This window comes from Protopterus annectens, chromosome 3.part1 (genome assembly GCF_019279795.1).
Source record: "Protopterus annectens isolate FY-2018-M chromosome 3.part1, PAN1.0, whole genome shotgun sequence".
Classification (NCBI taxonomy): domain Eukaryota; kingdom Metazoa; phylum Chordata; order Ceratodontiformes; family Protopteridae; genus Protopterus; species Protopterus annectens.
The window spans coordinates 230,141,907-230,169,588 of record NC_056732.1 but is presented as its reverse complement, the minus strand read 5'-3'; positions in this window follow the sequence as shown (position 1 = coordinate 230,169,588).

The window sequence follows — 27,682 nt, the reverse complement described above, 5'->3', positions numbered from 1 at the left end:
CAGCAATGAGGTGTGCAACTGTTTCCAATTCTGTTTTACAAAATCTACATTTGTCTGTTTCTCCCACATGTTGAATGGACTTTGTAAACCAAAGTGTACGTAGCCCACTATCATGTGCCACCACTATTGACCTTTCATCTCTTGGCTTGAATTCACCTCTCCTTAACAATTCCTGCATTCCTCCCTGATCAACATTAAGTTCTTCCAGAAGTTTTCTATACTTGCAACTATATGCCTTCTCATCTGGTCCTTCACCTTAGATTCTTTGTTTTGTTTTTTTTGGCACATTCAGTTGCTGCCTGCTTTTTTTCCACTTGTGGTTTGATTTCCATTCCTGCTTGACACTGATATGCTTCTGCTAGCCTAAGCAGGGATGTCATCTTAGATTTATTCTCCTCATGTTTCAAAACTTTCACTATGTTTGGGTCTTGTGAGGTCAGCAGACATGTGTGGAGTCCCATGATTGCAGATCTGTACATGTAATCAATTTCAAGGTGGAGCATCCCTCCTTCGGAACTGAGAATATATAATCTTGGTATGCACTGATTTTTATAGATCATTTGGTGAGCATGAAGCATCCTTCTTGTTTTCCTGTTTAATCTACCAAATACATTTTTGTGCCAGTCAGTCACTCCAAAACTGTAAGTTTGAACAAGAAGAGCAATTTGGTTTATAGCTTGGATTTTGTTCCTAGATGTCAAAGCTGTTTTCAGGATTAATTTAAATCTTCTAAAGTACTCCTTACTAAGTTTTATTCACATTTGTTCATATTTTATTGTTGATCCTTCATCAATTCCCAAATATTTATACACTTCCTCTTGCTCAAGTTCTTTTATATCGCATTATTGTCCCAAACTGATGTTTTCTTGGTGCTGCAATTTTCCTGCTTTAAAGGTTGCTTTTGCACATTTATCAAGACCAAATTAAATTCTTATATCATCTGAAAAAGTTTTGACAACTTTCAGTTATACTTTCCTTTCCTCACCTAATGAGCTATACAGTTTCAAATCACTGACAAAGAGAAGATGAGAAGTCTTTACACTTTGTTGTTTTCTAAGAGCTAAATTATAGCCATGGTCTAAGCTGTTAAGTAGGCAGCTTAATGGGTTAAGGACAAGGCAGAATAGTGGCAGTGACAGAGAGTCACCCTGGAATATCCCCCTTTGAATTTTTATCCCTGGAATAATAATTAGTCTTTTCTCATGGCTTAATTGCAAAGTGGTCTGCCACTGTTTCATGGTCACTGTAATGTAATTGATCAGTGCAGGGTGTATCTTATACATTTTTAAGCACTCTTTTATCCACAAATGTGGGATACTATCAAAGGGTCTTTATTAGAAGCATGAAACTGCTTTTGAGCGAACACGTAAAGAGCGACACATATTCATCGAACTGCATTTAAGCAATTTAATGAATATGTCACAGGGCAAGGAGGTAGTTGGCCAACTACATGGAGTTGCCCTTTTCTTCGCTATAGTGCAATCTCGGAGTTGGTATATTTAGTTAGGTCGGGTGTGGGGTTGCGAAGCCTCCCACCTGATAATGATTTTTAATTTTTATTTTTTTCCGAATGGCCATGTGAATTTCTTCACTAGGAAAAAATGTGATTATGTGGCCGTTTGCTCTTTAGAGGTTTCACGTATTATGTGTCGACTTTTATGTAGTCATACATCTGCGCTTTCATTATTCTGATATAGACCCCTATCAAATGCTTTTTTGTAGTCAATCCATGCCACACCTAAATTCTTCCCCTTTTTACAGTTCTCCACTATGACTTTATTTAACAGCAAATTATCCTTTGTCCCACATGACTTTCTTTGATTGCCCATTTTGTTTTATTGCCATAATTGAGTTTTCTTCTAAATTACTATAGACTCTGTCAGCATTAATTCCAGTGTATAGTTTATACGTTGTTAGAAGGCAAGTTATTGGTCTATAATTTTTAGGTTAGCTTGCAGGTTCATTCTTAAGTAAGAGCCTTGTTTTTCCTGTTGTTAGCCAGGTTGGTGTCTGTTCAGGGTGCATATATAAATAGTTCTTACACATGGCTAAATCTTCATGCAAAGATGTTAATACTTTTAACCAGAAGTTAGGTACTGCATCTGGGCCTGAGGTTTTCCAGCTTGGGGCTTTTCTTAACTTTGTTTTAGTCCCTCTGGCTGTTACTTCATCCCATTTCATATCCTGTACCTTTAAACTTCTTATTATATCTTTTACTTCTTCTATCCATTTAGCATCTTTGTTATGTTCCACAGGATCTTCATAGATACTTATCCAAAATGTATCTATTTCTTCTTTTTTTGGTAGTCTTTCAATTCCTTATACATTGTTTCCCAATTCCCTATAAAATGTTTTTGTTCATCAATAAATTGCTTATTTTGTACTTTTCCTATATATTAATCTGTGTATCTTCTAAATTTTTCCGCCTGTGCTGAGATTTTTAACAACTGAGGACACATTTTTTTGTTTTCCATTTCCTGTGGGTATTCTCTAGAAAGTTCTATTGCATCTTCCTGTGGCACATTCTCTTTCATCTTGTGCCATCCATTCATCTGTCATATGAGAACTTACTGGCCTGTCACTCCTTAACATTAACTGTATCAGAGTTTCTACAGTTTCCTGTTCCGTCTCTTGCCATCCAGCTTCATGTGAATGTTTATACTCATTTCCTGTGGAAGACTCCAAAATATCTTTATGTGGCACATGACCAATTGACAATTTGGGTTTTGTTTCCTATAAAAGTGCAGTCATGAGAAAGAAGATACATTCATAATGTGGCTTACTGCTGCAGTCATGACTTCAAGGAACTCTGCCACAGGAGGCGGTCCACATTGACCAGACCTTGAGAGCCAAGAACACCTACCCCTAAGACAACTCATGCTGCCTTCAACATAGAAATCACAGCACTCATTGGACAACTGTTGGGGGTCTATATTATATATTTGAAGTTTCAAAACTTCAAACCTGATATGTTTGACAACGTATGAACAAAGCTTGAAACATCAAAAATATAATAAAAAAATAAAAAAAAACTTATTTCAACACTCTGAGCAGGGGGGCAAGCCCCCCCTGCACCCCCCACACCCCCGCTACTTAAATATACCAACTCCGAGATCGCACTTCAGTGCAGAAAAGGGAGATTTTCCCATTCTGTGCTGTATGGAGCCATTGCTTTTCACCATCTAACTTTTTAAAGTTCGATCATATGGTGTCGACCATATGACATTCGAACTTTAAAAAGTTTGAGTAATTATTAGTGACCCAAATGTTGATGTATGCCCAGCTACCTCCCAGTCTTTCTTCTCACATATGTTGCAGACTGTATAAGGCATTTGACCAGCCTGTAGAGCTGACAAGTATATGTACTGCTGGCTTGGCTTGGTGTACAATGCTAGCGGCTGTGAGACCTGTCAGGAATTTATACTCAGGATCATCCCGTGTACATTAAAAGGAAGAGCCTTGCTTTCCTGTACTCAAACTCAGCCACATCTTCAGATGGTAACCAACAGATTTCTCCTCCAAGAGAAAAGAGAAGTGAAAGGAGATGTAAAATGAGGCCATGGAGTGAGATGACTCTGCTAGACCTTCTAGGTCTGAGGATATTAACAAAGTGAACATCCTTGATCTGACCTACAAATATAATAGCTACCTTGGCAGAGGGCTTCAGAGATGCTCCTTAGGAGGCCATCATGCCTGCTGCATGGCACATTATTCACCAGACTGAAATGCCATTAGACCTGACTGAAGAAGCCAAAGATTCATCTGCCCAGGAACAACATCTGCTAACCAAACAAATGCAGAGTGTTTTAACCATGCTTTTCATCTAAGAGGATTTCCATGCAGTGACTAGTAAACCACAGCTGCCTCTTTTTGAGTCATCAGACCACAGATCTTTCCCCCGCCTTCCTTCCATGATCATCCTAAACTGGTTCAGTGCTTTTCTCAGTTCTTACAAAGTTTTCATCTTGACCAAGATAAGCTGTCTCTGTCTTGAGTCAATTATTCAATGAGAAAGAAGAAATCCTACCCAGAGAGAAGGATTCTGAAGATTCTAAAGGGAAAGACAGAGACAGAGAGATGTCACAGACTATATATAACAGATTTCCTCCTCCTTAGCTAATGACAAAACTGCAGTGGTACTCCAAATGTTTGTGAGATCAGCAACTACAGCCCTCACACACAAGAGTCTATGGCTGTCCACCAGATGACCTGTCATTTGGACACCCCCCCCATAAGGGTGCAATTCCAATAGCAAGCTTATCTTCAGAAGAGAGCTATGGAACTCCTGAGGTTTGCCCACCTAAACCTGCTACTTTTCCTCCAGTCCAGGATGCCTTTCTGTATCTTTTTGAAGCAAATGTTTTGGAACGATATTTCTTATCCTTGTGTCCAGTAGACATCACCAATTCTACAGACTGCAGACTCCATACAAGTTCCACTGTAAGAATCTCATTCCAGACCCAGACATAGTATCACTAGAGTCAGTTAAGGGAGCTACACTTGCCATGAATTGCAACACAGTCCATAATTGCAAGATGAACAGGTTTCTGGATAGATAAGGAATAAATGTATATACCTCTACACCCTAGCTTTCAGGGCCTTGGATGAGAATGGGAAGTTTATTTTAGTTCAACACAAATGGAGTGCCCTGCAAGTATGAAAACATGCTATTAAATATAGTCATGAGGCTGTGGCTACATCATCCAGGTCTGCTTCTACAGGTTCAGCCCTTGGAAGATAATCGTGACTGACAACTCTGTCCTTGTCCAAAGATGTAAAAGTGCAGTTACTTAACATTCATCTGGATAGAGAATTGTGCTTTGGGACCCCAGGCCTACAATGTCTTCAAAAAGAAGGAGGGTAACAGGAGGACAATTCTTCTTATTCTGGATTTTCCCAGTTAGGGGTCGCCACAGCAGATCACCTGTCCTCTTATGATTGGCAGTGGAGTTTTACGGTGTCTAGTTGCCAACCCGGTGCCCAACCTTCAACAGAAGGCATACACACGCACGCACTCACACCTAGGGCCAATTTAGAGTGTCCGACCCACATACAGCATGTCTTTGGGAGGAAACCGGGGCACCCAGAGGAAACACACGTGACCACAGAGAGAACATGCAGACTCCACACAGAAGGCACCCCAGCCAAGGATTGAACCGAGAACCTCTTGCTGTGAGGCAGCAATGCTAACCGCTGCACCACCATGGCCACCCAGTGACAGAAGGACAATTGAACCTGTTAAATACTGGATCTACCCACCTTATTGAGAACAACAGTACTTACCAACTGAACAAAGGCCCTTCTGTTGGAGGCAAGGAAAAAGAAAAGAGATCAAGAGTAGAAATGCCTTTCAGAAAAGGAAGTGGATGCAAGAGGACAGGGGAAGGCAGCAATGAAGGTCCTTCCACACTTAGGGAGCAGCTTTGACTACCACAGTCTTCTTCCCTGCCACCCCCAAGCTCTGCTCTATACCCTTACCTTCACAGACCCTTATCCCATGGTATGATGTAAATTGTCATCTTGACTAAACTGATCTCTAGAAATAACTAAGACATGGGGATTTCTATGTATTCTCTTCATGGAGCACAATCTACAATTCCTAGTCATAAAAACAGGGAATTTCCAAAGCATCAACAAATCAAGAACCTCTCATAAAACACATATTGAAAGAAGTGCCATTCCAGGGAACTATAGAAAGTATTCTTCTAGGACAGAAGGGGATACATTTCTATTCCAAAGTCTTCCTGGTCCCCAGAAAGAATATACTCTGGAGACCCATTTTAGACTTTTCAAAGCAGAGCTAGTTTCTAAAAAATGTCAAAGTTCAAAATATTTTCATTTCAAGCACTCCATCCCATGCTAAGAAATTACCTGGATGGCTGCTTGTAAGTATCTGACCTGACAGAAGTCATTAAAACCATTTTAATAAATCACCAGTGAATTGTGAGGCAGCTTTTTCATTTACTAGGTCACATAGCCTCCTGCAAAACTATGCTTGACAAAATTGCAGTGAAACCTGAGAAACCTATGTCATCAATAACTACAGCCCTTAGAGATGATAATACCTTATTTATCCTGTATCAAGAAGTTGATGGATCCAAAAAATCTATATCAGCAAAGTGAATGCCCTTCAGGTAGACCTCCCAAAGCAGACCTTTGCCATGGATGCCTCAGATCTGGCCTAAGGTCACACATCATTGGACTGAGACTACACTGCACCTGGAAGGCAGGAGAGTACAAACTACACATAAACTTGAAAGAAATGTTTGCAGGTCAACATGCTCTGTAGGCATTCAGAATATTCTGCAGACCTGGAACCCAGCTATGTAGTACATCTACAAGCAGGAAGCTGCCCTCTCATAAAAACTGTATGGCCTTGCAATGTAGAAGTGAGAACTAGCTTTAAAATTCAATTTCCCATACTAACAGTTACCTACATTCCATCTTACGACAATTCCATTGTAGACCAGCTGAGAGCGGGACGTCAGTAGATACAACCAAATGGTTGCTCTACGGGAAAGTCTTTCTGTTGATAGTGAGCAGATCTAGTGCTGTAGACGTAGACCTCTAATTCTTCAATAATTGAACAACTGAACTAATTCTGCTGCACAGCACACCACTTGAAAGATTGGGTAGTAGGAACATTCTCCCTTGTTTAAAAGATCTTTGTCTGCTGCTTTTTCTCCCCTACCCTTAATCCCAAAAGTAGTAGAGAAAATAAGAGAGGACAGGTCAGAAATAATACTGAGTGTCCCTTTGGCCAAGGCAGCACTGGTAGTCTCCTTTGATTTAAGTGACCAGGGAAGAACTTATGCTGCTACATCAGCAAGTTGATCTTTTGATGCAGTAAAGGGGGTGCCTAAAACACCCCAAACTGTCCACCATGAACTCGGCAGTTTAGAGAATATATCCCTTCTTCCCTTTAGTCAACAATATCCCATGGATGCATGTAATGTCATGAGGGGGTTGGAAGATCAAATACCTAGCTAAATGGAAAAACGTTTCAGTCTGATACCAAAGGAGGGATGTGCATCCCAATGAAGGGACTATGCCAATGGATTTATACTACATGTCCAAGCTCCTTTCATCTGTATTAAAATATGCTTGTATAAAAGTATATTTATTAGTCATTTCAGCCTTGTTGTTGTTGTTGTGTCTTTCGGCTTTTCCCGGTTAGGGGTTGCCACAGCGGAACTCCGGTCCGCTAATGATTGGCAGTAGATTTTTACGTGCCAACTTGCTGGGCCTGATGCACAGCCCTCAATGAAGGAATGCTCATTTACGCATGTCGCCACACAAAAGATGCTCTAACTGTGAATCGAACGGGGCAATGTCTTACTGTGAGGCGACAACGCTACCGCAGCACCACCACCACAGTTTAGTCATTTCAGCCTGAATACCCTTATATTCATCCCTTAACCTCCAGGCCACCCATAAAATCAATTCCTAAAGGGCATCCTACATCTTTGGTCTCCCACAAAGACTCTTGCTCCAGCCCAGGACCTAAATTTTATGCTGGGAAAGCTGATCTTAGCCCATTTGAACCATCTGCATTGGCAAATATTACATTTCTTTCCTTGAAAATATTTTCCTAGTAGCAGTTGCCTAAGCTAGAAGAGTGTCAAAACGTCAGTCCCTCATGTGTAAAGTACCCTTCCTTTTGTTTCACAAAGGCAGGGTAATCTGGCACACTAACCTGTCCTTTATGCTAAAAGTAGTTACTTAGGTAGCACTCAATCCAGCCATGCATTTAGTTGTGTGTTTTCCTAAACCCAGAATAATAGGAAAGCCTGGATGTGCAGAGACACTTGAGATGTTATTTGAATAAAAACAAAATAGAAAAAAATGCATCTTTTTCTTGGATTTGCTAAAAAAAAAAAAACAATTCGAAATCAATAGGCTGCTGCATTTATTTCTACAATAAGCACCATGGAAAATTTGTGCAGGACTCACTCTACCAAGGTGGCAGCCACCACTAGAACATTTGTAAAAGTGCTGGCAGTAGCTATTTGCCCCTCTGTCCATAACCGTTTGCTCCTCTGTCCACATCTTTTCAAAACATTGCAGACTGGATTTCATTTCTAGGGCTAGGACAGGGTTCAGCTCTGCTGCACTGAAGGGCATGTTGTCCTTCTCTACTGTGATACTCCTACCCCTGCAAACACTGCCAGCTCTGGTAGTCTTTCCTTAAGTAACAACTGCAACAGTGAACCCCAAAATGAGCAAAGTGCACTTGTGTATTCAACTTACATAACTTTAGATGTTCAAGTATGGTCAATGCTGAGGTTATCTTCCTACCCACCACGCCCTCTGAAACTGGCTCAGTTTTTCTTACTACATCTCTTTCTCTTTAGGTGCTATAACAGGGTAAGTATCTCTTAGGCAGCTTATCAACCTGACTTTCTGGGAACAGATGGTTTTTTGCTCAAGCATTTCCAGCCTGTTCATTTGTAAGGCAGGATATAATGATAGGTGCTTGGCCATATGTCAGCCTTTATACCAGGAACTTGAAGACAGCTATGGTGAAGGTGACTTGGGCCAGCCTAGAGGGAGGGAGGGATGCTTGGCTCTAAAAGTCTTTATGGCCCAGACCTCCATCTGCATCAGAGTTCCCTGACCAAATGACGGCAATAGTGACCATATTTGAGCATCTAGGATTGGAGTCATGTACATGGAAGGAACTTTACAGCAAATGTAGGCTTCACCTCAGCAAGTGAGGATAGGATTGTTAAAACACGGGTATGCGAGGTACGGAAACATCGTTGTCATGTTGTTGATTACACAGTTCCACTTTCCTGTGCATCCTCTAACAGTTATACTCATCTTAACAGTAGACTTTCCAACACTCCTCAATGTTTTCAAAATTTATTTTCAGAACCCCTGGTACAGACAGATATCTATGTCAGTAAGGTGGCATCTACAAACTGACATGATTTGCTAAGCATGCACAGTGAAAAGGCCAGTATGGGATGAAGTTATTAAGGAGTGTTTGCTAAACGTTTTGAAAAATATTGCCTTTACAAGCCATCTCTAGTGTTGTAAAGGGATATAGCGCTTCTATTCTCCAAGTGACCCAAGCCCGATTAGCATCTCACTTACTTGACAGAGCTGGTTAGGGATAGGAGTGAACAGGTGCAGACAGTTTGTACACTGGGGGTGGTTGGTGAGGAACATGTGGATAACCACTGTGGGGATACCTCTCTGGAAGGCTAGGTGCTGGACCTGTAAAACACAAGCTTTTGGGCATGTACTTCCACTGTGCATTTGCATGTAGCTAAGGAGGCATATGGAAGCACATCACCTATGGTAAGGCAACAGTAGTTGAGCTCAAAGAGCTGTCATGACAGATGATAATGCTCTACAGGAGAGGGTAGGTAGTTCTGCAGGACCAGGAAGCTGTCCCACTCCCTATCATCTGACTCTCTCGGTGGAGGAATGACTAGACCAATTAGGCTTCTCAGGGAGGAACATTTAGGCCATATGCCTCCCACTTGGCATAGAGATCATCATCTCCCTCCCCAAGAAAATGATTAGGCTGATTGATTGTAGGTAAAGGAGTCACTGGGTGTATCCTATAGAGATAAAAGATATGGCATTTTCTATATTTACATGAATATTGCAAAAATGAAGTATGAAACTATAATTTCGTGACAAACATATTCAAATAGTAGGTATTGGTATAACATGGACATTGAATGGACATTGAAACAGTGGGCCATGTGAAGACATTCTGAAATATTACTTTGGTAAAGCAATTATGGATATCATCAATTTTTTCATATCTCCATTAATATCATAAGAACTATGGAAACTCAAGGTAAACAGACGGTGAGTTCTTACAAAAACAGTAAGGCACACAATTATGCAACTATTTGCTATATAATATCTGCAATTGTGTACATCAATATTGTTGTTTGGAAAGACTATGAAAATATTAGATGAACAGTTTGCATTGATTGTGCAACATCAAATAATATGTGTGAGCAACCTGCACTTCTTATATATCTCTGGAAAACTCTGAAAGAGCTGAACAGTTTCCCCATGGGTACAAAAAACTGAACAGATTTATTAAAAACTGAGTACTTTCATCTTACAACAATATGCAAATACTTTTCCAGAACTAAATATACTTACTACATTCAACCTCTGTTCTATATGCAAATGCAAAAGTCATGTGACAACTGACATAATAAAAAGTAATAAATTGTGTACAAATTTAAAAACTCTGGAGCCAATATTTTTATTATCTTAAAGGTTTCAGTCTTAAAACACTTTTGATGCAAATATTGTCAATAGGTCGAAAAGACTGAATTGCATTCAATTTTAAGCATTAAATTAATTATTTGCATTTTGAAATGGATTTAAAAGCTTCACTTCTTAAAGAAACAACCACATAATTCAAAACTGAAAACCTAAATCTCATAAAACCATTACAACTGTTACTATGCTTAAAGACAACATTGCTTTCATCCTTTATCTTTACAGACTAATTGTATTTATAGAGCCTGTGTTGAAACCTACTGCTAGTTTTATCTAATTAAAATGACCCCCAAGGATCACAAACCACAATATAATGACCCATAGGTGGTTAATTTAAAACGGGTGTGTCCGCACAAAGTTCTGTTTTCAAATGTGCCAAATCAATGCATGGTCCCTCTAAAATGTAACAGTAGGAACATCTCTCAGATTTAAACATCTCCTCGGACTGTGTCTTAATTTCTCTGCACAGACTTAATTTAAATGAACATTTATAAGTCAAAGGATGCTCTTTGATAGTGTTTACTACATCTTGATTACCTAAAATAAACTCCCACTTACTATGCTCTATGTTCTTCATGCCACTCCTAAGCTTAAAATTTTAAAAAAGTTGACTTAGGCATGGACATTTTTTTTTCCATTTCATTTTACTGTCATATTGTCCAAACTTTAAAATAGGGAAAATGTGCATATTTCCTTTTTTTAAGTAAATCTGCAGTATCAATTTGTTTTTTTTTTTTTTTTGTTTTGTTTTTCCTGGCTAACCTCTCACTTTTAACAAAGTAAGCACCTTGTTAATTTTATGTTCAAAAATATTCTCAGAAACATTACCTTTAAGCTAGTTACTAGAGAAGAAGAAAATATTTTATCAAACTCCACATTTAAATCACAAGTTGCCAAAGAGTGAGTGAACATTTACAGGCCATTTACAATTTTTTTCTGTGTATAAAGTGACATCTGTTTATCAGATTTTGTTTAGCTGTGAGTATACATTTATCAGATTTTGTTTAGTTGTGAATATACATATATCAGATTTTGTTTAGTTGTGAATATACATATATCAGATTTTGTTTAGTTCTGAGTATACCTATATCAGATATTGTTTAGTTATGAGTATACATACAAGAAGTTCAAAGTCAAGTCTAAACCGTTTCTTTGGAAATAGAATAAATTAGACAAATATACTACTGCAAGTGGTAAGTGAAAATCTTGGCATCTTGAAGGGAATTAATGGTTTGAATGTGTGGTAGTTTGAACTGACAGCAAGAACAGTAGAACGCATGGCAATCTGAATATTTCTGCTAGGTTGTTAGAAAGCATTTTTACTAAGGCACATGGAAACACAGTTTTCCATGACATCCAGAACATCAGTGAGAAGTAAATAGGCAAATAATAAATAAGCCATGGAAAAATGTGATCATAAAACTGCAGATTCAGATTTTGATGATGATATTTTGCAGAAATATGCAGGATTATTTTTAGAATTAGGCTGTCTACCATGGAAATAGTATTTTAAGACTTGGCTTTGATCAGAAGTGTAAGACAGCTCTTTTTACAGATAATTTCATTATTTCTAAATCTCTTATATTATTCAACACACCTGTACCTCAAAGTGTTAAAAAGGTTAAGCTTCCCTTGTTATGGTCTATTCTAGCAGTGGCTAGAAAAATAATAACTAGAAATTGGATTTCAGATACACCTCCTTCGTTCAATGAATTTAAAAATGTTATGAATATAGTGTGCCATATGGAAATAAACACAATTAGGACTAGAACAAATAGAAAAACATCTTATTTTATTGTATGGGATAATTTACAAAATTTGTTAAAAAAATGTTAATTTCAATAGCATGGTATTTTAGTTTAATTAATTGATCTGATTGTAGTGGATGTCTTTGTAAATACTTTAGTTGTTTTGTTGAATATTATAATAATACCTATTTTTAATTACTTGTATAAAATTGTTATGATATTTCTCTTATATGTTAAAACAATAAACCTGTTTTGAAAAAAAAGAAGTGTAAGACAGATGTTTTAAGATTCTGAGAAAGTACATTAGAGAGAAACACCTATAGCTAAGTTTTGTTATGTACCTCACGCCGTTGTGCTACAAGCAGGATTGAGTGAATATGGATTGGGCGAAGTGTTATATGAAAATAGCCCAATATCGCATGGGCCAAAAGCTTTAACAGCAGCCAAATAAGATATGCACAAACAGAAATGTAAATATTGGCTACAGTATAAAGTATGTCAGGTGGCACTGTGACACAGTGCATAGTATTGGCACATCATAGCAAGACATTCTCTCATTCCATTTTAGTTGTGATGCCTTCTGTACAGAATATGCATGTCCTCCCAGTGTTCACATGCTTTTTCTCCTAGTGTTCCAGTTTACCTCCCTCACTCCAAACAGATGGCAGACTGGCAACTTCTCAACTGTCTGCATGTGTGTGTGTGTGTGTGTGTGTGTGTGTGTGTGTGTGTGTGTGTGTGTGTGTGTGTGTGTGTGTGTGTGTGTGTGTGTGCGTGTGTGTAGTACAGAAGAAAGGCCTGGCAATATACTTCCACTCCCCCCTTGCCTAGTAAACCCTGTGGATGATGGTAGCTGCTAACTGGGGCACCATAGGAGTTGGCTGTGACATGTTAACATGGATGGATAAAATTAGCCAGAAATGTTAACTGAATTTGCAGGAAATCAGTCTTAATTGAGTCAGGTCAAAAAACACTGCAGGATAATTTTAAGGAACTACTTCATAAAGCACCATCTAGACCATAAAGTTTGCTCTAAAATTTATAAATGTATTATCTAAAGGTTCAGTGCAAACAAGGAAAGTAAATGCATTTAGTAAATATATCGAGTAGAGATTACTTAAAGGAGAAAAAGGATGAGCTACATGATAAGGATCTAAAAGTTCTTTAGTTTATTTTTCAACTGCTTATCTCCATTGGCAATCTGAACGAGCTCAGAAAACCTACTAGAAAAAGTAAAGAAACACATCTGCTAAAGCAATTCATAATGCATAGCTGGTCTGAACCGATGACAGTTGTCCACAAAATTATCCATAGGTATTACTCACGCAGAAATGAAACTTTACAGGTGCCAGCCTTGATGTTGAAATCAAATAAAGTAATAATATCAACTCAAATGAAATATGCAATGATAGAAAATGTATCTGCATTACAGTTAGGGACTGGTACATCCAGGGAAAAATCAGGAGATGTATTTTACTGATCAAAGATGATTGCCCAGAAACAGATGTTGATATAAATATGTGACATCAATAATGTAAATCTAATTGGAATGCAAAAGTGGAACTGGTATCAAATAACACAGCAAATATTCATTAGAATAAAGTGAGGACTGAATACAGATTTATTCCAAAATTATTTAAGATATTGATTGCTGGTTGTTAACTATTATTCCAAGCCCACAGAGATCACACAATTGAAAGATATTACAAGTGTGAATGTGATAAATATTCTTATTAATATACATTCAAAGTACAGAATACATAAAGATGTTATTTCAAGCAATGGAGCCTCATACTGCTAGTCAAGGGCATTCAAGAATACAGCATCTAGTTGTCATTAGTGACAGAGTACTGAGCAGGTAGAAAGGATGGTACAAAGTATTAAAATCTGTGAAAAAAACGTGACAGCACACTCTAAAGAGAAGGCTTGTCTGCTGCACAATTACTTATGGGAAGAAGATTGAAAAGCATCTGACATACTATGACATTGTTGTCACTACCATAAAATCCACACCATGCTCTAAAGTTATTAAGAACTGGAAAAAAAAGAAATTTTATTATGACAAATGTCAGCATTTTCATTTTTGATATAAGCAGAGAAGGCAAGAAAACCAAGCTCCAAAAAGTTTGCAGATGGCCAGATGCTTTTGTTTTACTTGTATTTATTTAGTGTTATCTTCTGGCCTAGATTATTTTATCTATGTGTTTATCCATTTTGTTATTTACTTGCTGAGTTTTATATGTTCTGCATTCAGCGGTTTGGTTTAAGTCGAAGCTTAATATGAGAAGGCAGAATCATATTATGTTGCAGGTACTTGACTTTACACTATATACAATAAGTTGTATGCATGTATGCAAGGCCTGAAGATAACAAAGTTAACCTACAAAAAAGAATATTAGAGTATCCATTTTCAAGTATAACTGATTTATCAGAGAATGAACAAGTTGAATGTTATTTATGTACAGAACCATAAAGAATTCGGACATGGGCCTGCTCTTGCTCAGAGTTAATGGAACAAATGTTTTCAGCACAGGACTATGCCTTAGCAGTATACAGAAAACAATACAAAAATTCATCCAGAGAATACAGAAAAGCCACATCAACTGCAGCAGCAGTTACAGAATCACTAATATCTGAGATCATTAATATTTGAGACATTAAATCATCAGCAATACACGTCAAAGGTCCAAGCCTGCATACAGTATAACAAGGGACTGATGATTTTCAGTTATTGTAACAAATAATGTCTTATCAGAAATTTGAAGCATTTGTTGAATTTTTATGTATGATAAATGTGACATGCTACACCATTTGTAAGTACAATATTTTTGAAATATTCCTGTATAAAAAGAATAAAATCTACTTGTGATGTGTATTATTATTATTATTATTGTTATTATTATTTCCTTAGTATAAAATATTTTCTTAATTTTTAAAGAAAGGAGGATGCAGGATATTGTGATACATCCTTACCAGTTACTGATAACCCAAATGGGGGTGCATGTCATCTAACTGCTAGACTCCAAGCATTTAAAATCTTGAAGTGGATTCTTCTCTAACCTCTCACTTCTTAATTTTATCAGTTTCCAAACTAGATTAATAGAAGTAAATTGCACTAGTCTGTTTATTTTGGGATCTTCTTTACTCTCTTTTTCATTCTAGGACTATTAGAGGTAGTTCGTACTTCATGTATATAGGTGGAGTTTTATTTTGCCATTTCTGAATTAGCTGGATTTTGTGATTTCATATGCTTTGCATTTTTATTTATGCAACCTGCTGTACACTATTTTCATATGTATATACTTTCTTTTCCCTGTAATTTTAGCCTTCCACAGTGACATTTGTTAACATAATGCTTTTGCCATCTTCTGTTGTGAGCAATAAAAAAACAAAAGGTACAATGTAGTATTCGGGCTGGTAATGTGGTTGTTGTACTGTAGGGGCGCTGTGGGGAATTCAGCATGTACTGTTGGTTCTGTATTCTCTGGTAACTTGTTGGTTCTGGTGGATGGATGACTTGCAGAAGTTGTATGAAGAAGCATGGGTGCGCACCTGGAGGCTCTTAATAAAGAAAGGCCTTACAACTCTATAAACCGTGTGGTTTCGTTATTTCCCAGGATATAACATATTGGCGACGAGAAGATGGGATGCCTCCGAGTCCACTGCGAGTAAACTGGTGGGCTGCAGTTCATGTCGGATGACGAAGAGACGGGGCCTACTGGAGTGATGTCTGGTTCCATGTTGGGGTCACTGGTTGCATACGACTGTCAGACACAGACCTGGGAGGAGTATTGTGAAGTGTTGGAACATTTTTTTGAGGCAATCCAGATAATGGAAGCGGGTCGGAAGCGAGCCATATTGCTAAGCTCGGTGGGCAGTAAGACGTACAGTCTGATGAGGAACTTATTGAGTCCTGATAAACCGGGGGACAAATCGTTCACAGAGTTGACGAGTTTACTTCAGTCACATTATAACCCGAAGCCGAGTGCAATAGTCCAGAGGTTCAAGTTAAATTCAAGGACTAGAATGGCTAATGAAACGGTAATGGAGTATGTCGCAGTGTTGAGGGAACTGGCACAACATTGTGATTATGGGGACAGACTGACCGAAATGCTACGAGATAGGCTCGTATGTGGCATTGCAGACGACCGCATACAACGCAGATTGTTAGCGGAGCCTGACTTGTCATTTGAAAAGGCCTTGAAGTTGGCACAGGCCATAGAGACAGCGACTAAAGACATTCGTGATTTACAACAGAAAGCCACGGAAGGGGTTGGAAGCAGGAGTGCGACCCCACTGCCAGTGCATAAAGTGGTTATGGAGCATAATTCACAAGGGAAGTCTGGTCAGTATGCTTGTTACAGGTGTGGAGGTGAACATTTGTCACGGAACTGTCGTTTTTTAACTGTAAAATGTCATGCTTGCGGGAAAAAGGGCCATGTAAAGAAAATGTGCCACTCAATGCCCTCTCGGGAGCAGCCGAAAAAGGGGGAGGAAAAAAGCAGTATGATGGAAAGGAAGGGAAATCGAAAAATAAAACGGCAGTATGCACACCACATGTGTGAAGTTACAGATCAACCAACCAGGGAAGCCGAAGAAGTGTTCACAATGTTTAACGTGAAAGAGGCCAGGTGGGAAAGAGTTGATCCCATTAAAACCCAGTTGGACTTAAATGGTAAAATGGTACAGTTTGAAGTGGATACGGGGTGTAGTGTCACAGTTCTGTCAAAGGCAGAGTATGGGAAGTTATGGCCCAGAGAAGCTCGGAAGCTGCAGGACTGTTCAGTGACTTTGAAAACCTACACGGGTGAAATAGTTCCCACATTGGGAATGGTGAAAATGAAGGTAAAATATAAAGACCAAGTCAAAGAGTTGCCAGTCATGGTGGTAGCAGGTAAGGGACCAAACCTGCTAGGCCGGGTGTGGTTAAAGGAGCTAAACATGGACTGCCTACAGCTCCATAAGGTAGAACAGCCGGGCCTGACCTTGCAAGAGGTGCTGGAGAATAATGAAGAAGTATTCAAAGAGGAACTGGGGACCTGGAGGGGTCCACCAGCAAAAATACACGTGAAAGAAAACGTAACGCCAAGATTTTACAAACCCCGTCCTGTACCATATGCGATGAAGAAGAAAGTTGAGCTTGAGTTAGAGAGACTCACGAAGCAAGGTATAATTGAACCAGTAAAGTTTATGGAATGGGCCGCACCAATTGTTCCAGTATTAAAGCCAGATGGTACTCACGATCTGTGGTGACTATAAGTTAACAGTGAACCAAGTCTCGAAGCTGGAGCAGTATCCTTTGCCCAAGGTGGAGGATGTGTTTGAAAAGCTGTCGGGAGGTGAAAGGTTTAGTAAACTGGACCTCAGTCAGGCATATCAACAAGTAGTGCTGGAAGAAGGGTCAAAGGCGTATGTTACCCTGAACACACACAAAGGTTTGTTCCAAGTCAATCGTTTACCTTTTGGGGTTTCCTCGAGTCCAGCTATTTTCCAGAGAATAATGGAGGGACTAGTGGCAGGAATTCCGAAGGTAGCTGTGTATTTAGACGATATCCTGTTGACGGGAAGGAACATTCGAGAGCATCTGGAGACGCTGAATGAGGTGCTGAGTCGACTGCGAGAGGCAGGTCTACGGGTGAAGCGGAGTAAATTTGCTTTCATGGCAACGGAAGCAGAATTCCTGGGCTACAAGGTGGATGCATCAGGCCTACACCCCCTGCCAAATAAAGTGGAAGCCATTCAACAGGCACCAGCACCCACAAATGTTACAGAACTGAAAGCCTATTTAGGCTTACTCAACTATTATAACAGGTTCCTGCCGAATCTGTCAACACTGTTAGCTCCTTTACATAAGTTGTTAAGGAAGGAGGCTCAGTGGTCGTGGAAAGAGGAACAGGACAGAGCATTTGAACAGTCAAAGGAACTAATGCAATCTTCAGAGGTTTTGGTGCACTACGATAGTCACACGGACTTAATTTTGTCATGTGATGCCTCACCTTATGGATTAGGGGCTGTGTTGGCACACCGGATGCCAGATGGACAAGAGAGACCCATTGGGTTCATGTCATGAACTTTAACACCAGCGGAGTCAAACTATTCCCAGATAGATAAAGAGGGTTTAGCTGTGATGTTTGGAATCAAGCGATTTCACAAATACCTCTATGGGAGGAAGTTTACTATTTGCACTGATCATAAGCCTTTGTTGTAATTGTTCAACGAGATGAAAGCAGTGCCGCAGATGGTTTCTCCCCGTATTCAGAGATGGGCTGTAACGTTGAGAGCTTATGAATACGAGATTGTTTATAAGCCTGGAAAGCACCATGGTAATGCAGATGCACTAAGTAGGTTGCCGATGCCAGGGCATCTCCAGGAAGAGGAAGCGGAGGACCGAGTTTTGATGATGGAAGACATCACGTTGGTGTCTGCCAGAGAACTGAGTGTTTGGACACGCAAAGACCCGGTGCTTGCTAGAGTGTTTCAGTGGGTCCAGCAAGGCTGGCCAGTCCAACAAACGGATCCAGTTTTTCGGCCTTATGAGGTGAGAAAAACAGAGCTGAGGGTGCAAGATGGATGCGTATTGTGGGGGGGCAAGAGTGATAATTCCGTCCCCAGGAAGACGGGCACTTTTACAGCAGTTGCACCAAGGTCATGTGGGCATTACCCGAATGAAGGCCTTAGCCCGAAGTTATTTTTGGTGGCCCAAGTTGGACCACGAGATTGAAGTCGTTGTGAATGAGTGTAAAACATGTCAACAACATCGCAACTTGCCGGTGGCGGCGCCACTACATCCATGGGAGTGGCCGAGTAGACCTTGGCAGAGACTTCATATAGATTATGCAGGACCTTTCATGGGGGGCCATGTTTTTGATAATCATGGATGCTCATTCGAAATGGATGGATGCCTATCAAGTCAAGACACCCACTTCCCTCGTTACCATTGAATGCTTGAGGAGGAGTTTCAGTAGCCAAGGACTGCCTGAGACTATTGTATCCGATAATGCTTCATGTTTAACGAGTGAAGAGTTCAAGGGTTTTCTGAGGAAAAATGGCATCGTACACATCACCTCAGCACCCTACCATGCAGCTACAAATGGTTGTGCTGAAAGAGCTGTGCAGACTTTTAAAGCAATGATGAAAAAGTCAGGAGAAGGAAGTATGGCAGCAAAAGTGTCAAGGGTGTTATTCAACTACCGTATTACACCACAATCTACCACGGGTTTGTCACCTGCCGAGATGTTGCAAGGACGGAGATTGAGATCCACGTTGGATCTAGTGTATCCCAATGTCCGAGCTAAGGTGGAGGGGACCCAGTGGAGGCAAAAAGAATATCATGATAGACGACGGAGAGAGCGAAGTTTTCTGGAGGGAGATGCAGTGATGACACGAAATTTTAGTTATGGACCTAAGTGGATTCCAGGGTTCATTGTCAAGAGCACAGGTCCATTATCGTACCAGGTGAGGTTGAATGGAGATTTCTTGGTGAGGAGACATGTAGACCAAATTCTACGGAGCGAACAGAAGAAGGATGCCATGGAACTGCTGGCCTCGGAACTACCGTTAAGTTCGGAACCAGGGCTCGCAGTGGCAGGAGGATCGCAAATCGAGGGAGACCGCCAGAACGTTGAAGGAGAGGTTTCTGAGGATCCAACCGTTCCAGGGAAGGACACACCGATACCTGAAGTGGTAAATGTGACACCGGAGTCACCTAAGGTGGTACCATTGCGCCGTTCTAAGCGTGTGCTGGTTAAACCTAGTTACTTGAAGGACTATCAATGCTAACAAAAGTGCATGTATAGATTACCAGCCTTACAAAAAAATAGTAGATGGTATGGTAACCAGTTAATAACTAGCCTGTTATTTACAAGTAAATGATTAAATGCATTGTGGAACTTGTTCCCTAGTTTGCTTATGTAAGACAGTATGTCTTAGCTTAAAAGGGGAGGAATGTAGTATTCGGGCTGGTAATGTGGTTGTTGTACTGTAGGGGCGCTGTGGGGAATTCAGCATGTACTGTTGGTTCTGTATTCTCTGGTAACTTGTTGGTTCTGGTGGATGGATGACTTGCAGAAGTTGTGTGAAGAAGCATGGGTGCGCACCTGGAGGCTCTTAATAAAGAAAGGCCTTACAACTCTATAAACCGTGTGGTTTCGTTATTTCCCAGGATATAACATACAAGCAAACTGTTTTCCCTTATAGTCTAGTTGTACTGTGAACAGTAATGAACAAAGAATGCATTTCCTTGCTTTTGAGGGTGTCTGAGGCTGACTCATAGCTCTCAACCTCTTAGCACACAAAATCTGCATAAAGCCTAAAATAATGGGGGCAAAGCTGCAAAAATAGGGACAAATTTTAAATGTTGCTCTTATAAATATAGAAAGTTACTTGAATAAAAGGTCTTGTGTTACTATACATTTTCTGAAGGATATGAAGTCTGAAACTCAGGTGCCTGTCATTATTTAGTGGATTTTTTCCTCACTGATGTGCCACAAAAATCCAGAAATTCACAAGTTTTAGGAGGTAAAAAACAAAAATGCAAGGCAAAAAATCTGAAAGGTTGAGAGGTAAGAGCTGAGAACTGAAGACTGAAGATGACCTCCACAAGATATTCCAATCATATAATTACTCTATAGCAAGGACATTGCTATTCATAGTCTAGTATTAAAGTGAGGAAACAGACACCAGAATTGTTTTCTAGATGGAAGGAAATGATCCTTGCAGCAGGCACTGAGTTCATATTGCTTTTAATATCATGGGCAGTTAACCCCTCCATATACTGTGACCCACGAGAAAACTGATTTGGGCTTAGCTGCTGCCCAGCAAACATAAACCTAGTCCTCAGAAATATGTACCCAAGTGAAGAGCATGGGAGGCAGGAAAAGACTGAGTTCTTTTGTAAATCCCAAGTGGGTCTGAGATTTTGGACTAGTGACATGAAGCAAAGTGGAGAATGGAAGACTGTGTATAGCTGTTTATGTATATTCATTTCATACACATCCAGGGAGCTTTACTGTTAAGCTACAGTTTGAGATAAAAGGGAAATAACGTATGGCGAGCAATGGCATGGTTGGCAGAAAAAAAAAACTGCAATTATTCTAGCAGATGCGATGGAAGTGTTTTCAAAACTGAAGATTTTAAAGATAGAACAGGGTCTCATGAGTCCTGGTGCTGATATGCTGACAGCTGAATGAAGGAGCATAAATTTTAAATTTTAATGCATGCCTCCACCTGAAGACTTTTGCTAAAGAATGGCACAGCAGAATAGGAAGTTAAAGAAATACACTCAGCTGATGATAGAAAACACAAGTGTAAAATTGATTTGGATTAGACAGCAGAAGAAATGTTTCTGGTAAATGTCCTGAAAGGAGTGATTTAATGTTTCAGAACATAAGAAGTACTAATAGTTAGTAGTGCATTTCATTCCTAGTTAATATTCAGGGCAGTTGTAGCATGAGATATTGAATCCTGTTATATTAAAGTAAATAAAGCAATTAATATTTTGAATATTCAACACTGATGATTGAAATACATCAAACAGTGATAGTTGTATTAGCCAGAAACAATCTAATGTCATACCAGTGTCCTGATTATAATAAACATGAAGTTTGGCATAACTTTTCATATGGGGCTTGTGGAAAGGAAATCATTTTTTATGTTTTTTTTTTATTGTTTTTTTTGGTTCCATGCCTCAGCAGACCATTGACTGTTTGGCTACTCCTCTATGGATTCTCTGTTATATCTCAAAATGATGAGAAGTAAGGAAGGGGGCAGGGGAATGTATGCCTGTCAAACATTAGCTCTAGCTGACACTGCTACTGGTAGTCAGGGCTGTTTGTCATTTTTGCATTTAAGTTACCTGAAACACATTGCATTTAAGTTACCTGGCACTTGCTCACTAAAGCAATTATATAAGTCAGCACTAAAATATTAAAAGCACTACACCCTCACAAACTCCCCTTGAGTACCTCGTTCCCCATTGGCCCTTTTTTTCAATTATAAAGGAATTCCCAATACTATTCTAGCATGTTCAAAGGTCAGTTGTCAATCTCCTCTCCGGTCCAGCTGGTGAATCTCGGAATCTTGAGGCAATGTTACAACTGCCTCATGTACACAGACAACCCTCTCCTCCACCCAACAAATTCCAACACATGTGAGAGATGCAACCATAAAGCCATACTGGAGGCTAAGCTCTCTCAACACAGTACTGGCAAAACCAGTCAGGAGAAGAAGGAAATCACACTCACTACAATTCCAGTCTCACATAGACCTACCACGACAGCAAACCAAACACATAAACACACAAAAACATACTCGGAGGCTCTAAATAAAAATCTGCCTAAGCAGCAGAGACCTCCAAAGCAGACACCCAAGCAACTGCTACCCCGAAACAAAACTCATGCAACTCATGCACACTGACGTCCCACTCACCAGGCTGAACAAGGAGAAGGTCACGGTGAGCTGCCTGTCGGCCGCTAGGATCCGCCACATAACACAAGCACTCAGGTCACTCCAAGGCAAGTACAAATATGACTCAGTCATTGTCCATGCTGGTGTGAATGACCTGAGACGTACCTCCCTGGACTACATGAAAAGAGACATAGAGGAGCTCTCTGAGCATGTAGCCCAGGCCGGTATAACCCTGACCTTGAGTAGCATCTTACCCTCACCAAGAATGATGTCACAATATGAAGACAAGATGATCAATTTCAACAACTGGCTTAAGTATTGGTGTCATTCAAAGGGGATCCAATGCCTGTCAGCCTGGGATGACATGTTCGACAAGCCACGATGCTTCGCTAGGGACGGCTTGCACCTGTCACCCCTGGGCTTTCAGATATTGGCAAAGGCTCTTGCTACCCCCATAGTGCCTTTTTTAGGCAAGGCTCAAAAGACAAACCCACATCCATAGGTATCACAAGGGATAAGAAACTAGGAGTAATGCTACTCAATGCCAGAAGTCTAAACCTCAAGATGCACTCGAAACTCTCCTTAGCATGGAGAATATCGATATCTGTGCATTAACAGAAACCTGGTTCAAGGCTCCCGAGAGCAACCAAGCACTACCAGGTTATACCTCATACCATGCTTTTCGGCCCCAAAACTTGGACCGTACTACAAAAGGAGGGGGAGTATCAATATTCGTCAAAGATACCCACACCTCCAGGTTGGTGGCACAGCACGAAGCATCAGAGACTATCCATGTGCAACTAACAGTGGGTAAAACTGCCTTCCAGTTTATAGCCTGCTACAGACCACCCTCCCAAACCCAGGAACCCCACTTGGCTTTCCTGAGAACACTGGAAAATATGAAGGTCTCTCCAGACACCATTATATTGGGCGACTTCAACTACCCAAACATAGACTGGGAGCATTACTCTAGCTCCAACACCCTAGCCCAAAGGTTCCTAGAATTTATAAACTCAAATGCTATGGAACAACTTGTTACCACTCCCACAAGAGAGGAAAACATACTGGACATGATCATCACCAACATGGGGACTCTATGCTCCAGACCAGAAGTGTATCCCTCACTGGTAAGATCAGACCATAAACTAATCTCACTGGATATTCACATCCCAACTCCACCCCCTGCCCTGAAAACCACAGTGAAAAACTTCTCTAAAGCAAATTTCACACTCCTCAAAACCGAGGTGGAATCCTTCAAAGCCCCCAGGCCTGTGAAAAATATGGCCCAGACTGCAGAATTCTTTAAAAATGCATTCTATGAACACCTTCAGGAATGCATGGATCATGCAATCCCAAATAAAACCAAGACCCAATCCTCCAAAGGCAGACGTCCTGTCTGGTGGACCCCAGCCATAAACAAACTATACAATAGAAGGAGGAAGCTACTACATGATAGAGCAAAATCCCAAAAAGGGAAGGCATCTCTGATCAGTATTAGGAAAAAACTACGGGCACTCATAAAATCGTCTAAGGCCAGCTTCGAGAGAAAAATTGCACAGGACACTAAGGATAATCACAAGGCTTTCTTTAGTTATATTAGGAACCTGGGTGGGAATTCCCAGATATGCTCAGAATTAGTTCAAAATGACAGAAAATACACCGAACCCACAGACATTGCCAACATCCTAGCTGACAGGTTCAGCAAACCCCCACCAAAAGGGCAAATATTTATCCCAGCAGAGTGCTGCCCCCCTGACATCTCAGATGCTCAGGTAAGAGCTGCCCTCTCCAAAGCAAAAAACTCCAAGAAGAGCTAAACCCAAACATAAAACTACTGTTCAATCTCAGCCTTACTACAGGATATGTACCCAAAGAGTGGCGTACAGCAACAGTGGTCCCTCTCCACAAAGGTGGTGCCTCAACGGATCCTGGAAACTATCGCCCCATAAGCCTGACTAGCTTGGTCTGCAAAGCTATGGAAAGGATCATCGTGGACCTCATAAATAAAGATATTGGGGACCTACAGACACTGGATCCTACCCAGTTCGGCTTTGTTAAGGGCAGATCCTGCCTCTTAAACCTGGTTGATTTCTTTGAAACAGTCACCAAGGCCATTGATGAGGGGAAGGTGGTCCACACAGCCTACCTGGACCTCGCAAAAGCCTTCGATACAATACCCCACTCGGGCATTATAGATAAGCTCACCAGCTTAAATATAAACCCTTATGTCACTAGATGGGTTGCAAACTGGCTTCAGGACAGAACCCACATGGTTAGAATTGCTGGAGCCATATCAGACTCCAAACCAGTTACAAGTGGCATCCCCCAAGACTCAGTCCTGGGACCTCTCTTGTTCGGTATATATTTCTCGGAGGTACAGGCCAACACAGAAGGTCTGTGGCTGACTAAGTTCGCAGATGACTGCAAACTGGGCACCATAATCGACTCTCCAGCCGACACAAGCATCCTCCAAAAGGGACTCATAGAAACAGACAACTGGTGCCAGAGCCATGGCCTCAAGCTAAACGCCAAAAAGTGTATAGTCATCCCCTTTGGCAAAAACAAAGTGCCCACAAATTACCACATAGGTGCTAATCCATTAAGTACAGAAGAAGTAATTAGGGACCTGGGGACCCAAGCTGATAGCAATCTCTCATTTGACAACCACGTGGCCAAAGTGGTTAGAAAAACATTTTATATAGCCCACCTAATCATGAAGGGATTCACATCTAGATCAGGGGAGGTCATCGTGCCTCTTTACTCATCCCTCATCAGGCCCATAATTGAGTACAATGCCCCTTTTGGGATGTACCTTACCAGACACCTGCAGCAACTGGAAAGACCCCAATAGTACCTCACCAAGAGGATCATAGGGCTCAAACAGATGCCATATGCTGCCCGGTTAAAGAAACTCCAGCTCTACTCAGTGGCATACCACCTGCTCAGAGGCAATCTGTGCCTGACGTATAAAGCCATGTCCAACCCGGAATTAATGGACATGCTGCACCTCAGAAAATCCAAATCCATTCGAGCTACACGCTCGAGAGACTTGAACCTCAGCACTGAAATAAATAGGACATGCTGGTGGGACAGACTCATAACCCAGAGGCTCCCTTCACTCTGGAATAAAATCCCAGTCCAGGTTAGGCAGAGTCCCTCATTGACTCTCTTCAAGAGGAATCTTGATGAGTGGATGGGAGATCGTAGGTTTACCCCGGGTATCACTTCTGTGTCACTGTTAGACAGAGGCACAGTATACTAACCTCGAAAAAGGGCATAGCAAAATTAATTGAAAATGGGAGGCGAAAGCCAAACACACTCTGGCTAGGCTTATAAATGCCCTAGGGCAGATAGCCTAGTATGAACCTATGAACCTATGAGTGCAGAAAAGTGACAACAGCTTGCTGCATCATATGCACTACTGACAGGTATCTGTAAGCTTTCCCTCCCCCCTCCCCCTCACAAGCTGATGTCTACATGTTAGACTTGGCAAGTCATGAGATGTGGTTTGTTTGGATGTACCCATCCCAGGTCCTGACAAGGCCACTCTTTCTTGGTCCACTCCCATGTCCTTGCAAGTGAGCTTCATGAGTCCTGGCTTCCACTGAGGCTTGAGTAATCCTCCCAGCACATACTCATCCTCCTCATGGGATGGACACACCCATTCACTCTGCCAGCCTATTATGTGAGAGAGCCATTAATCAAGCTTGGGCCACCAAGCCCATAGCCAGGACATCATCTCTGTTGGGCCATATACTTTACAGTGCATCTCTGTATATGCCTTCTTATTGTGTTCTGGCCTGCCATAGCTGCTACTAAAAAATGTTTCATACTGGAGTCTTTTTTGCCTGCTCAGAATGTTGTATGACCAATTCCAACAATTACAAAGTGGTAACAACCACAGACACAGGTTACTTAGATGTAAAAATATTTAGTTACATATTAAAAATAAATCAGTTAGTATGTATCTAATAACAAAGGAAGGAATAGGTCTTATTTAGAGAGTTATTGCTTGTTTCTGAGTTTTTTGAACATCTTTATTAACTCACATTTTAAACAATGACATAGGTACACATACGTAGTAATACAGAAGAAAAATGCATTAGGAAAGAAAACAAAGGATTCACTAATGCAAGGATATAACTGGTACGGTACTCAAGAAAAGTTAGCTTTATTTACAATTGACATTATTTTGTACTTGATAAACTGAGAAAATGGGCATTTCAGTGTTCTGGTTTCAAGTTTTGATCTATGAATACATATGTAAGCCTACCTGCAAAAGGTCTGATTTGTAGTTTTCAAATTATATTCTCTGTCAGCTTCCTGAAAACAAACATTCTTAGATAACATCTTGGTAAGAAAACAAATATATATGAGAATAACTCAACTTCAAAAACAAACTTATTCAGATATTTCAATAATGGAACTCTTTTCAGTTCCAGAGTTTCTAGTTTCATGCCAATATAAATCTGTACTTTTATGACACAGGGATAGGGATAAAAAGTTATAAATGACAAGTGAACTGGAACATTTTCAGGTTAACCAACTCTGTAAAGCACAGGAATGGATGTGCTTTCTGCAAAATTGCAAGAATTTTATTTGTTTTAATTTGAGCACTGTCTTTTAAAATGGTACTCTTTTCCAAATTTACCAACAAAATGAAACAACAAATATTTGATTTTTTGAGCTTAAAACAAACATCACCTTTTCCACAAATAATGACAATCTCATTGGTGATTCTATTACATAAAAGTGGACTTCCCTATATAAATCATTATATTTGGGCCTATGTCCATTTGTAATATTCTGATTACCATTTTTGGACCTTCAGTTCAGAATCTTTGGTATTTCAATAGTTCCTTAAAAAAAGGTTATTCCCTGAGATTCAGTACCACCTGCATTAAGTTTATACCGTTCTGAGTGAAAAGACAACACAAACTTAACTCACACCTTCTTTCTCTTAATTTTAGTTTTTCTACTGATTTACATGCAGCCTTAAACATCATAGGGGATTCATAAAGATTATCACAAAGTGTAAACTATGTGTGCACTTAATATAGTGTTTCTGAGTGAATACACAGCACAAAAATGTGCTAGGCATGTTATTTAACACAGATCATGTACACTTAGTGGAGGCATTAATGGATCTGGCCCAACGTTGCATGAATATAAAGACTGTTGAATAAAGTGAGAAGAAAGGCTAGATCATTGCCTTTGTATCATGTGCATAACAAACTAGGACATGATCCTGTTCATCCCAGTCACGTATA